Source organism: Schistocerca nitens, chromosome 1 (genome assembly GCF_023898315.1).
Source record: "Schistocerca nitens isolate TAMUIC-IGC-003100 chromosome 1, iqSchNite1.1, whole genome shotgun sequence".
Classification (NCBI taxonomy): Eukaryota; Metazoa; Arthropoda; class Insecta; order Orthoptera; family Acrididae; genus Schistocerca; species Schistocerca nitens.
The window spans coordinates 657,008,439-657,021,533 of NC_064614.1; positions in this window are offsets into that span (position 1 = coordinate 657,008,439).

The following is a 13,095-nucleotide window of genomic DNA, read 5'->3' on the forward strand; positions in this document are numbered from 1 at the left end:
ACTGCGGAGAACCACCCCATTTCTTAATGTAGGCCACCTAATTTAAAACATCATATATCAAACTCTTCGATTCCCAACTTTTCGTGTTTTCCCACAGGTCATGATTCACTGATTCACTTTCATACAATACGTTGTTGTTGTTGTGGTCTTCAGTCCTGAGACTGGTTTGATGCAGTTCTCCATGCTACTCTATCCTGTGCAAGCTTCTTCATCTCCCAGTACCTACTGCAACCTACATCCTTCTGAATCTGCTTAGTGTATTGATCTCTTGGTCTCCCTCTACGATTTTTACCCTCCACGCTGCCCTCCAATGCTAAATTTCTGATCCCTTGATGCCTCAAAACATGTCCTACCAACCGATCCCTTCTTCTAGTCAAGTTGTGCCACAAACTTCTCTTCTCCCCAATCCTATTCAATACCTCCTCATTAGTTACGTGATCTACCCACCTTATCTTCAGCATTCTTCTGTAGCACCACATTTCGAAAGCTTCTATTCTCTTCTTGTCCAAACTGGTTATCGTCCACGTTTCACTTCCATACATGGCTACACTCCATACAAATACTTTCTGAAAAGACTTCATGACACTTAAATCTATACTCGATGTTAACAAATTTCTCTTCTTCAGAAACGCTTTCCTTGCCATTGCCAGTCTACATTTTATATCCTCTCTACTTCGACCATCAGTTATTTTACTCCCTAAATAGCAAAACTCCTTTACTACTTTAAGTGTCTCATTTCCTAATCTAATTCCCGCAGCATCACCCGACTTAATTTGACTACATTCCATTATCCTCGTTTTGTTTTTGTTGATGTTCATCTTATATCCTCCTTTCAAGACACTGCCCATTCCGTTCAACTGCTCTTCCAAGTCCTTTGCTGTCTCTGACAGAATTACAATGTCATCGGCGAACCTCAAAGTTTTTACTTCTTCTCCATGAATTTTAATACCTACTCCGAATTTTTCTTTCGTTTCCTTTACTGCTTGCTCAATATACAGATTGAATAACATCGGGGAGAGGCTACAACCCTGTCTCACTCCTTTCCCAACCACTGCTTCCCTTTCATGTCCCTCGACTCTTATAACTGCCATCTGGTTTCTGTACAAATTGTAAATAGCCTTTCGCTCCCTGTATTTTACCCCTGCCACCTTCAGAATTTGAAAGAGAGTATTCCAGTTAACGTTGTCAAAAGCTTTCTCTAAGTCTACAAATGCTAGAAACGTAGGTTTGCCTTTTCTTAATCTTTCTTCTAAGATAAGTCGTAAGGTTAGTATTGCCTCACGTGTTCCAACATTTCTACGGAATCCAAACTGATCTTCCTCGAGGTCCGCTTCTACCAGTTTTTCCATTCGTCTGTAAAGAATTCGCGTTAGTATTTTGCAGCTGTGACTTATTAAACTGATAGTTCGGTAATTTTCACATCTGTCAACACCTGCTTTCTTTGGGATTGGAATTATTATATTCTTCGCCTGTCTCATACATCTTGCTCACCAGATGGTAGAGTTTTGTCATGACTGGCTCTCCCAAGGCCATCAGTAGTTCTAATGGAGTGTTGTCTACTCCCGGGGCCTTGTTTCGACTCAGGTCTTTCAGTGCTCTGTCAAACTCTTCACGCAGTATCTTATCTCCCATTTCATCTTCATCTACATCCTCTTCCATTTCCATAATACTGCCCTCAAGTACATCGCCCTTGTATAAACCCTCTATATACTCCTTCCACCTTTCTGCCTTCCCTACTTTGCTTAGAACTGGGTTGCCATCTGAGCTCTTGATATTCATACAAGTGGTTCTCTTCTCTCCAAAGGTCTCTTTAATTTTCCTGTAGGCAGTATCTATCTTACCCCTAGTGAGACAAGCCTCTACATCCTTACATTTGTCCTCTAGCCATCCCTGCTTAGCCATTTTGCACTTTCTGTCGATCTCATTTTTGAGACGTTTGTATTCCCTTTGGCCTGCTTCATTTACTGCATTTTTATATTTTCTCCTTTCATCAATTAAATTCAATATTTCTTCTGTTACCCAAGGATTTCTATTAGCCCCCGTCTTTTTACCTACTTGATACTCTGCTGCCTTCACTACTTCATTCCTCAGAGCTACCCATTCTTCTTCTACTGTATTTCTTTCCCCCATTCCTGTCAATTGTTCCCTTATGCTCTCCCTGAAACTCTCTACAACCTCTGGTTGTTTCAGTTTATCCAGGTCCCATCTCCTTAAATTCCCACCTTTTTGCAGTTTCTTCAGTTTCAATCTGCAGTTCATAACCAATAGATTATGGTCAGAATCCACATCTGCCCCTGGAAATGTCTTACAATTTAAAACCTGGTTCCTAAATCTCTGTCTTACCATTATATAATCTATCTGATACCTATTAGTATCTCCAGGATTCTTCCAGGTATACAACCTTCTTTTATGATTCTTGAACCAAGTGTTAGCTATGATTAAGTTATGCTCTGTGCAAAATTCTACAAGGCGGCTTCCTCTTTCATTTCTTCCCCCCAATCCATATTCACCTACTATGTTTCCTTCTCTCCCTTTTCCTATTGACGAATTCCAGTCACCCATGACTATTAAATTTTCGTCTCCTTTCACTACCTGAATTATTTCTTTTATGTCGTCATACATTTCATCAATTTCTTCATCATCTGCAGAGCTAGTTGGCATATAAACTTGTACTACTGTAGTAGGCATGGGCTTTGTGTCTATCTTGGCCACAATAATGCGTTCACTATGCTGTTTGTAGTAGCTAACCCGCACTCCTATTTTTTTATTCATTATTAAACCTACTCCTGCATTACCCCTATTTGATTTTGTATTTATAACCCTGTAATCACCTGACCAAAAGTCTTGTTCCTCCTGCCACCGAATTTCACTAATTCCCACTATATCTAACTTTAACCTATCCATTTCCCTTTTTAAATTTTCTAACCTACCTGCCCGATTAAGGGATTTGACATTCCACGCTCCGATCCGTAGAATGCCACTTTTCTTTCTCCTGATAACGACGTCCTCTTGAGTAGTCCCCGCCCGGAGATCCGAATGGGGGACTATTTTACCTCCGGAATATTTTACCCAAGAGGACGCCATGATCATTTAATCATACAGTAAAGCTGCATGTCATCGGGAAAAATTACGGCTGTAGTTTCCCCTTGCTTTCAGCCGTTCGCAGTACCAGCACAGCAAGGCCGTTTTGGTTAATGTTACAAGGCCAGATCAGTCAATCATCCAGACTGTTGCCCCTGCAACTACTGAAAAGGCTGCTGCCCCTCTTCAATAACCACATGTTTGTCTGGCCTCTCAACAGATACCCCTCCGTTGTGGTTGCACCTACGGTACGGCCATCTCTATCGCTGAGGCACGCAAGCCTCCCCACCAACGGCAAGGTCCATGGTTCATGGGGGAAGTCATACAATACAGTACTCCAAATTTCCGTGCTTAGAAATTTGTTCCTTGGATTAAGGCCGATCTTTAGGAGGCAGTTTTCCAATCTGACGTCTGCTCGGTTCACACGGTGATCTTGACAGCGACCTTCCACTGAGTTGGCTGACCTTTGCTAACAAGTTGCGGGAATTTGAGGTGAGCTATTAGGCATTTCTCGTTCGATTCTGTTCGTAAACCTGAAATTACACGTCACAAATCGTCCACATTCACGATCCGTGCGGTTTGGGAAGTAGGAGAGAGCTACACTGCGACAAGAGCATTCGGTGGAGCTGCGAGGCATATAAGGGCAGTTCAGTCTACTATAACATTGCCCTTAAACCGTCAGCGCCTAGATTCACTTTCCGGTTTGACACAGAAGTACAATGTACGATGTGTTTTTACTTATGCATGTATTACGATGACAAGACGTGCATCGCATTATTAAGAAAAGTTCAACTGATGTGTCGGACAAGAAGGGGAAGCGAAAACGCTTAAAATTCTGTAGGAGACGATGTTAAAACGCTCCATAGGGGAGTGACCGCCACTGTAGCAACACTTCACTTCCTGGCTGTCTCGCTGACCGCTGTTTGGACCAAGGGACGAGCTGCGCGGTTTGTCTTTCTGCCGCACAGTCCGACTCTGGAGGAGGGCGCTGCGTCATGGCTGCATAAACCAGCTGACTCAAGTTGGAGGCCAAACTTCCTCGCAACAGCACTGTCCGTAGCGGCCACTGGCAGGAGCGTCCACCTCACTCACAAAGTCCACCTATTGCCATGGAAACACAGGACCTACCGTCCCACGGCACTAAAGCGACTGACGGCCCTTGTGACACACATACACACACACACACACACACACACACCAGGGAGAGGGAGAGAGATGATGAAGCTTGGTTTGTGGGGCGCTCAACTGAGCGGTTATCAGCGCCCGTACGAATTCCCAACCTTTGCTCAGTCCAATCCCGCCATTTTCATGAATGATGAGGACAACACAAATACCCATTCACCTCGAGAGAGAGAGAGAGAGAGAGAGAGAGAGAGAGATTTACTGTCATAAGGAATATAAGAATTCACTTTTTTCATCGAAACTTAAAATTTAAATAAACGCTTATGATATAAATGGAATTTCAGTAATTTTTACGATATTTCCGTCGAGGCGTAAAATTCCATAGCAACTCACTGGCTGGTGCTTGACGTGAAAGCGCTATCGGTCTACATCTACATGGATACTCTGAAAATCACATTTAAGTGCCTGGCAGAGAGTTCATCGAACCACCTCCACTATAATTCTACTCTCGAACAGCGCGCGGGAAAAACGAACACTTACATCTTTCCTTGCGACCTCTGATTTCCCTTACTTTATTACGACGGTCGTTTCCTACTATTTCCACCCCAAATTCTGTATCACGTCCGTAACACTCTCTCCTTCTCCTGGGCGGCCAGGGACCGTACGCTGTGTGAGCCAGCTGTCTTGCTTCTTCGAACCAGGTGGCGATGAGCTTCACACAGTTATTCTGTGTATCGTGTGGTTGAACGGGATCGATACCACTCGTCTAATGTTGCGAGTTGCGCTGCGTGTAATGTGGAGTAGTGCTTAATGTTCTTGGCTGGTGCGCTGCGGGTCAGTATTTGAAATCCGGTCACGAGCAAACATTTGTTATTTATTATTTATCATTTCCAGATGATTCTCGAAATTTCTTTTATTTATAATGTTTGCATATTCTGGAATAATTGATATTTTTATAAACAGTAACACTCTCCGCCCAGGGGCTCAGTTACGTTTTGTCTCTGCACTGGTGTCCGTAATAAACACAGGATACAGTATCTCCTGCTTCGCAATTGAAGTTTTGTAGTGCATTTTCCGACCAACGTGCTCCGTTTACATAAGTGGCTTTATGGAATCTTCAGAATATGGTTTTATCTATGAATGACAGTTTTATGCTCTTTCGACGAGCCGTTTGTGAGCCACCGGAAAGTAACGATCGCTGCGTAAGCATTGCTTGCGTAGGAACTAGTTCACAATTAGGTAATATTAGGATCCCTTTTTACCATTATTTGAACATCGTTTGATTTTCCTTACATACACGAAAGTAATTCTGTATAATACGTACGAAAAACCGTTTCCGCCCTCTGAAGTAAAACCTACAATGCCTAACCATTGATCTGATGACACTGTGATTGGTCCCAGAGCCCTTTCTTCTTGTCGTTTACGAGTGGGTGCTGATAAATTCTTGACGTTTTAAACCAAAATTGCTGTTATGGATTTGAAAAGACATGTTCACTCAAAATATCTTCGTTCCAGGCTCCTTAGCCCACCTAATAAAAATGTTTTGATTGGCTTCCTCATTATTCAGAAGTCTAATTCCCTTGAGATGTTTCTTCATATCTACAAACAGATAATAGCCTGAGGAGATCAAGTCATGTGAATAGGATGGATGTTTGAGGATTTTAAACCTGTGATCTGCCAGTTCTTGTTGCGTGATAGCCACCTTGTGAGTAGGGCACTGTCAAGCAGAAACTAGGTTCCTTTTCTAACGTTTCTTCGACGTTTGGAGACCAATTGCCGCTCCACTTTGTCGCAAAGTTCCACACAGTGCTTTACCATGATGGTTTCAGCATGCCATCTGTGTCCCAAAATACGAAAGCGAGGAACTTTTGAACTTCTTTGCACATGGAGAACCACTGTTCTAATTTTTAGACTATTTTTTGGTCTATGTATCATAAGTGTACATAAATATTGGCGACGAAACGATCCAAAAGTGCCACAGGATCCGAAATGGGCCGTGAAACAGCTACTCGTTTACGCCTTTGGTCTGCATTGAGACACTTGGGAACCTATTTGGCTGAGAGGTTTCTTAAGCCCAAAATCTCCTGAATTATATGACCCACGTGTTCTTGGGATATGCTCGTGGCCCCTGTTTTTTTAGAAGTTATCTCCCAATTGCCCAGGGTCGTGGAATGAACAGTATCCACGGTTTCTGCTCTTCATCTTCAGTGCTGAATCGCCCGGTTTTAAATGCAGCAACCCAATTTTCGATAGTGGAGTAGGAAGAGCGATTACCGCCCAGTGACCCAGACATATCATTATAAATATTTTTGGTGCGTTCCCTTTTTAAAAAGTACTCAATCACTTCACAGCTATCTTTCAATCTGAAGTCTCTATATTCTTGTTCTATGTTCACTTCAAATTTGCACAGGAAAATAAAAATCAATGTTACTGCTATGCAATTACAGTTGTGAGACTAAGCAGGATTGCATAGTGGTTAGCACACGGGCTCACATCTCGGAGGAAGACGGTTGAAATCCACGTCCTACTATTCCTATTTAGGCATTCCGTCATTTCCTAATTCTCCCCAGGCAGATGTCAGGATGGTTACTCTGGAAGAGCACGGCCGAGTTCCTTCCCCATCCTCTAAGCAATGAGAATTATACTCCCCGTCTAATTTCCTCGTTGTCGATGTGACGTTAAACCTCTGTCTTCCTTCTTTTCTTCATTCTGAGAGTTTTAGAAATGTAAATCCTAGATGAAATTCGACGAAATCTCACAATAGAGTTCATGTTTGAGCCGACGTCTTCTGAATCGTTTGATGTAGCCAGTCACTCCTTCCTTTGCAAACATCTTAACCTCAGAGCACCACTTGTACCGTTCGTCCTCAAGTGTTTGTTAGACGGATTCCAGTCCATGTCTTCCCCTGTAGTTTCTACCACATACTGCTTCCTCAAGTACCATGGACGTTATTCCTTGTTTGTGTTTTTTTCATAATGTGAGACCACAGTCATAATATATTTCTTTAAAGTAAGTACAGCCATTAGACTTGTTTATTTACAGTGTTACATTTACACTTAAAGAATCATGATTTCGGCTTCAAAATGTCATTATCAAGTGTTTTCTGAAAGTAGGTTAGACAATAACAGTGAAATACATAACAAGTGATGTAACTATATAATAATGGATATTTGTAATGCTTACTTGCAACTGTTATAAATCGCGTATGATGGAATACTGTCGTATTAAAATACACTATTAGACACATTGTCTAAGAGTCGATATTTCTGACAGAGCCTACTGCTTTGTTTCATTACTGAGGACACCATCAGATCGAATGACAGTTGGCTAAGTGGCAAATTGTCTTGGTCAAAGAAATTCCTGTTACAAGCAGGTGACCTTTTTAATCTTTGGACTCAGTGTCTGGTAAGATAGGAAAGGTTAGAAGCAATTTATTTTCTTCGGTAGTTGTTACATCTTTGCAGGACCTGTTTATCTTAGTATACAATGAAGCTGCCTACTCATAAACATAAATAGTAACAAACCTCTCGATAATATTCGCTTCATCCATAAATATAGCAGTCCAGCTAGTCATTGACGTTGTTTAAAGTACATTTTAGTAGGTAAATATACAACTTTGTACATGAAATTAACACATGGCCAACTCTAAGTTGTGTAAATTTGCCTCAATTTAGAATTACCTTACAGTGGAATTACTTATTCTACTCACTCATTAATTAACTAGTGAGGTTTGAAACGATATTTATGATGTACGTATCATCAGGCATGTAAATCTTGTTATATATGGCGGAACATACATATCGCTTCAAACCTCACTGGATAATTAATGAGTGAGTAGAATAAGTCATTCCACTGTTTTGTATTAATTCTGAAATGAGGCAAAATTACACAACTTAGAGTTGGCCATGTGTTAATTACACGTACAAAGCTGTATATTTACCTACTAAAATGTACTTTAAACCAAATCAATGGCTAACTGGACTGCTATATTTATGGATGCAGCGAATATTATCGAGAGATTTGTTACTGTTTATGTTTATGAGCAGGCAATTTCATTGTATACTAACATAAACAGGTACTGCAAAGATGTAACAACTACCAAAGAAAATCAATTCCTCCTAACCTTTCTTATCCTACCCGACACTGAGTCCAAAGATTAAAAAGAACGTCACCTGCTTGTAACAGGAATTTCTTTGACCAAGACAATTTGTCACTTAGCCAACTGTCATTCAGTGAATATGGTGTACACAGTAATGAAACAAAGCAGTAGGCTCTGCCAGAAATGTCGACTCGTGGACAACGTGTCTAATAGTGTATTTTAAGACTCCAGTATGCCATCTTAGGCAATTTATAACACTTACAAATAAGCATTACAAATATGGATTCTTATACGGTTATATCACTTGTTATGTATTTCACTGTTATTTTCTAACCTACTTTCAGAAAACACTTGATAATGGCGCTTTGAAGCCGAAATCATGATTGTGTAAGGGCAAATGTAGCACTGTAAATAAACAACAGTCTAATGGCGGTACTGACTTTAAAGAAATTATTCATTGGTGTCTTAACACATGACCTGTCATCTTGTCCTTCTTCATGCAGTGTTTTCTATATATTGCTACCCTCGCCGAATCTACAGAGACGTCATTCCATATCAACCTACGTAACTTTCACGATCTTTCGTAACACCATATCTCAAATTTTTCGATTCTCTATTTATCACGTTTCCCCATAGTCCACTATTGACAATGCCGTGCTCAAAATGTATATCCTGAGAAATTTCTTCCGCGTGTGAAGGCTGATGTTTAATAACAAGAGACTTCTTTTCGCCAGGGATGTCCTCTTTGTCTGTGAGGATATGTTTTTCACGTCCTCCTTGCTGCGTCTGCGATTTGTTATGTTGCTTCCAATGAGCAGAATCCCTTCATTTCTGTCTACTTCGTGATCCTCATTTTGGATGTCAAGTTTATCGCTATTCTCATTTCTGTTACTTATTAATTTCATCTTTCTCGGTTTATGTGTTCATTAGACTGTTCATTCTATTTAACTAGTCTTGCAGTTCTTCTTCACTTTCACTGACAACAGCAATGTCATCATGGAATATTTCACTCAAACCCTTTCATCATGTATTGCAATTTGTAGATGTTGGAGATTCCGTTGGTTCTCTTTTAAAAGAACGAACATTGCAAAAGGCGCGGCAGAAAATAAGTGGCTACCCACTTTCCATTCCCAATTAAGGGATGGATTTAACCTTACCTGCTAATCCTCTGCTGTTCTGACGGTGGCCACCATCGGCCCTCATCTTTTCTGGCAGTGGTTCCTGATTATTAATTAAACAGTTGGAGGCAACAGTGGGATTCTACAGACCAGATGTCGGACAGATCTAATAAAATCTTGGACATTTCTCCCTAAATGAACATATGGAAATGCTAGGTAGCCTATTAGAGTTAATATTTCGGATACTACACACGTAGAAATAGCACAAACCTGACACATGAAACGTCTTGTTGCAGGGCAAGACAAAGGGAACAATTATTCCATATAAACGACTGTTCTCTTATGTAGTCCGGCCCTTGATAACAGAAAGAGAGAGAAAGAAAGACAGAGAGAGAGGGAGCACTGAGATATAAATTGTAATTATTATTATTCACGGGAACGGATAGGCTGAAGCTCAGTCAGGGGCAGTACAAGCGTGATTAGCTCTGTCATGCCTACCGATCGATACGAAAACCGTTGCATTTCTGATGGTTCATGACCGAAATAATTGCTGTTGCGTTACTTTCAATGTGAAACAGATCCATGGCTGCTACTGAGAACAGGAAACAAGCAGAAAAACGTAGAAATGGCGGTAGCTTCTGCGCTACTGAAGTTCACGGATCTACTCCAACAGCTGCAAGAAACTGTAGACTAGGGAACCTAGTAAGCGTCCGCCGGCTGGAAAAGGAGTCCGTAGCCAATCTAAGCAGAGTGATGGTTAAGATTTATTTCGGTCCGTAACGTCTGGTCCCACGGTTGGATTCCCTGGAGTGGCAGCAGTACTGCGTAAAAGAGGGGCAGACTGGTGTCTCTCCGGCACGAAGAAGTTGTCGTTTGGAATTCTAAGCAACGTCTCGAATAGGCTTTGTGGCTGCTCTCTGTATTGTAATTTATTACCAGGTATAGTCCGCAGCTCGTGGTCTTGCGGTAGCGTTCTCGCTTCCTGCGCACGGGGTCCCGAGTTCGATTCCCGGCGGGGTCAGGGATTTTCTCTGCCTCCTGATGATGACTGGGTGTTGTGTGTTCATCATCATTTCATCATCATCCACTCGCAAGTCGCCGAAGTGGCGTCAACTAAAAAGGACTTGCAATACGGCGGCCGAACTTCCCCGCAAGGGACCTCCCGTCCAACAATGCCATACGATCATTTCATTCAACAGGTATAATTCAGTCGAGGCTCGGAAAATTACTCCATCCCCACTAGACAACGATTCTCTGGTTAGGCAAGCCTACTGTGATATCTGACTACCACGGAAAGATAATTTGATATGGTTTAACTGACGATTTATTTCTGAATACTAACCTGATTGACCTTGTGATGTATCAAATGATTCGTAATATGTATATAGCCTGCATCTACAGCCAGGAAGGCTGGACATGGTGGCCGTCGCTCCTACTGAATACTTTGTGGTAGGCTCTTCTACACTCTCTTGAATTGTTCTTCCATTTATGTCATATCTTCTTCGATTTATAGACTGAACAGTAAGTCCCTGTCTTAATCCCTTTTTAATTCGAGCATTTCTTTGTTGGTTTCTAATCTTATTGTTCCCTCTTGGCTCTTGTACATATGTGTATTACCTGTCTTTTCCAATAGCCTATACCTGTTTTGCTGAGAATTACGAACATCTTGCACCAGTTTACATCGTCGAACGAGTGTTCTTAAGCTGACAAATGCTGTGTACCTGTTCTGGTGGGACATAGACCAGTAAGTGAGGAGTGCGTGGCGTGTGTTGCAGGCGAGTCGGCGCTGCCGGTGATCGTGTTCCTGCACGGCGAGTCGTACGAGTGGAACTCGGGCAACCCGTACGACGGCAGCGTGCTCGCCGGCTACGGCCACGTCATCGTCGTCACGCTCAACTTCCGGCTCGGCGTCCTCGGTGAGTAGGCCTACCTGCAGTACAGCACGCGGTCACCAGGGGCGAAGGCGGCCGCCCTCACTACATCTGCACCACTACGTGCGTTATCTATGCAGCTTGGAGAGTCTTGCAGTTATAACGTTCTCATTACACGGGCAGACAAAGTTGACACTCGGCGTGTTGGCTGATGGGGGCGACCGTGAAGGCATTTCCCATTTACAGTGGCTCCCTTCAGCCACCGCGCCGAGTGTCAACTTTGTTTGCGCGAGTAATACTCATATTTCGTAGTAAATTTTGTTTAATTCGTTCCCAGTAACTAATACCTTTGTCACCGTAGTCTCTCTCTCTCTCTCTCTCTCTCTCTCTCATAGACTGTTACCCAGTTAATTTCATACAGGATAGATGTCTGGCCACAAAGAGCTCACATTTCAATAATATTCGCAAGACACTGAAGACACCATGATATTTACCCTCGATGTATTTTGTACATCCTTTTCATTCGCGCGAGTTCACTCGTATGTGACCTTGAACAACATCTTCACCGTCATATTTAGATAGTTATCATATATGCCGTCGTATATGTAGACTTCTATTTAATGGCGTATTGAAGCTGCTCTGCACATCAGATTACGACCAATATCGGACAAGAAAGCGAATGCGTCCTATCTACTTCAATGGTGTACTAAAACTGAGCTCTGTGTTCAACGTCTGCTTCCTCGGAAAGAGGAGGGCAATAGAAGGAAGGCACAGCCTAATTGTAATAATCTTAAGCGAAAATACTCTCTTTAGTATTTAATTTTCTAAAATTAACTTTCCAATTCCTAGCTACGATGGAGGCGTTGAATTGAAAAAATCAGTGGCAAATTTAATAAATTTATTTATTCTACTAATTCCATATCATCAGTAGCTGCAAATAAATTTCACTTTAGAATCAGTTCAATCAGTCAAATGTATATCATATCACCCGCTTCCAATTTTCTTTCTTTTTTTTTCCTTTATATCAGAAATGAGATTCCCGTGCATCTGAAATTGTGATCATATCTACCTCGTTAACTGTGGCGTGCTATATTACGCCGATACATGTCCTTGCAGATAAGGACTTCCTCCATTCACGTATGTAGTCCGCCAAGAATTAATAGAAGGGAACACCGTGCCTGTTTAGAGATACATCAAGCTGGAATACAAATATAAGTTTGGAGGAGGTGACTGTGTTATACAGCCAGCTAGCACAACAATTCTCAACCAAAATGAGAAAACGATCAGTTAGTCGGTAGAAACGACCAAATATTAAGTTTGTTACTCTTCCTCGTACGGGTTGGGAAGTGTATCCACAGTATGATATTCAGCGTTGCCCGGCAAACGCCACATTGGTACCCACTTTTTTTTAAAATATTGTCTTGCATTTATTTAAGTGAATGAAATAGTCGGAAACTGCTTACTAAATATAACGCTACTCTCTCGACAGTAAGGGGCAGTCAAATGAAAATGAGACAAATGGGAAAAAAGCAACTAAACTTTTTATCTCAAAGGGAATCGCCATAAAGGCCAAATGCTTGATAATGTTGACGGACGGCATCATTCAGCTCCATGATAATGTGCGCCCACATGCAAAGTTTGTTTCGACTTAGCTGCAGGAGTTTCACTGGGTAACCCTTACACATCCTTCATACAGTCCCGACCTGTCCCCATACGATTTGCATATTTTTAGAACCCTGAAGAAAGACATTTATGATCATCGATTTGCTTAGAGGAGATGCGCGCCTGGGTACAATCATGGTTT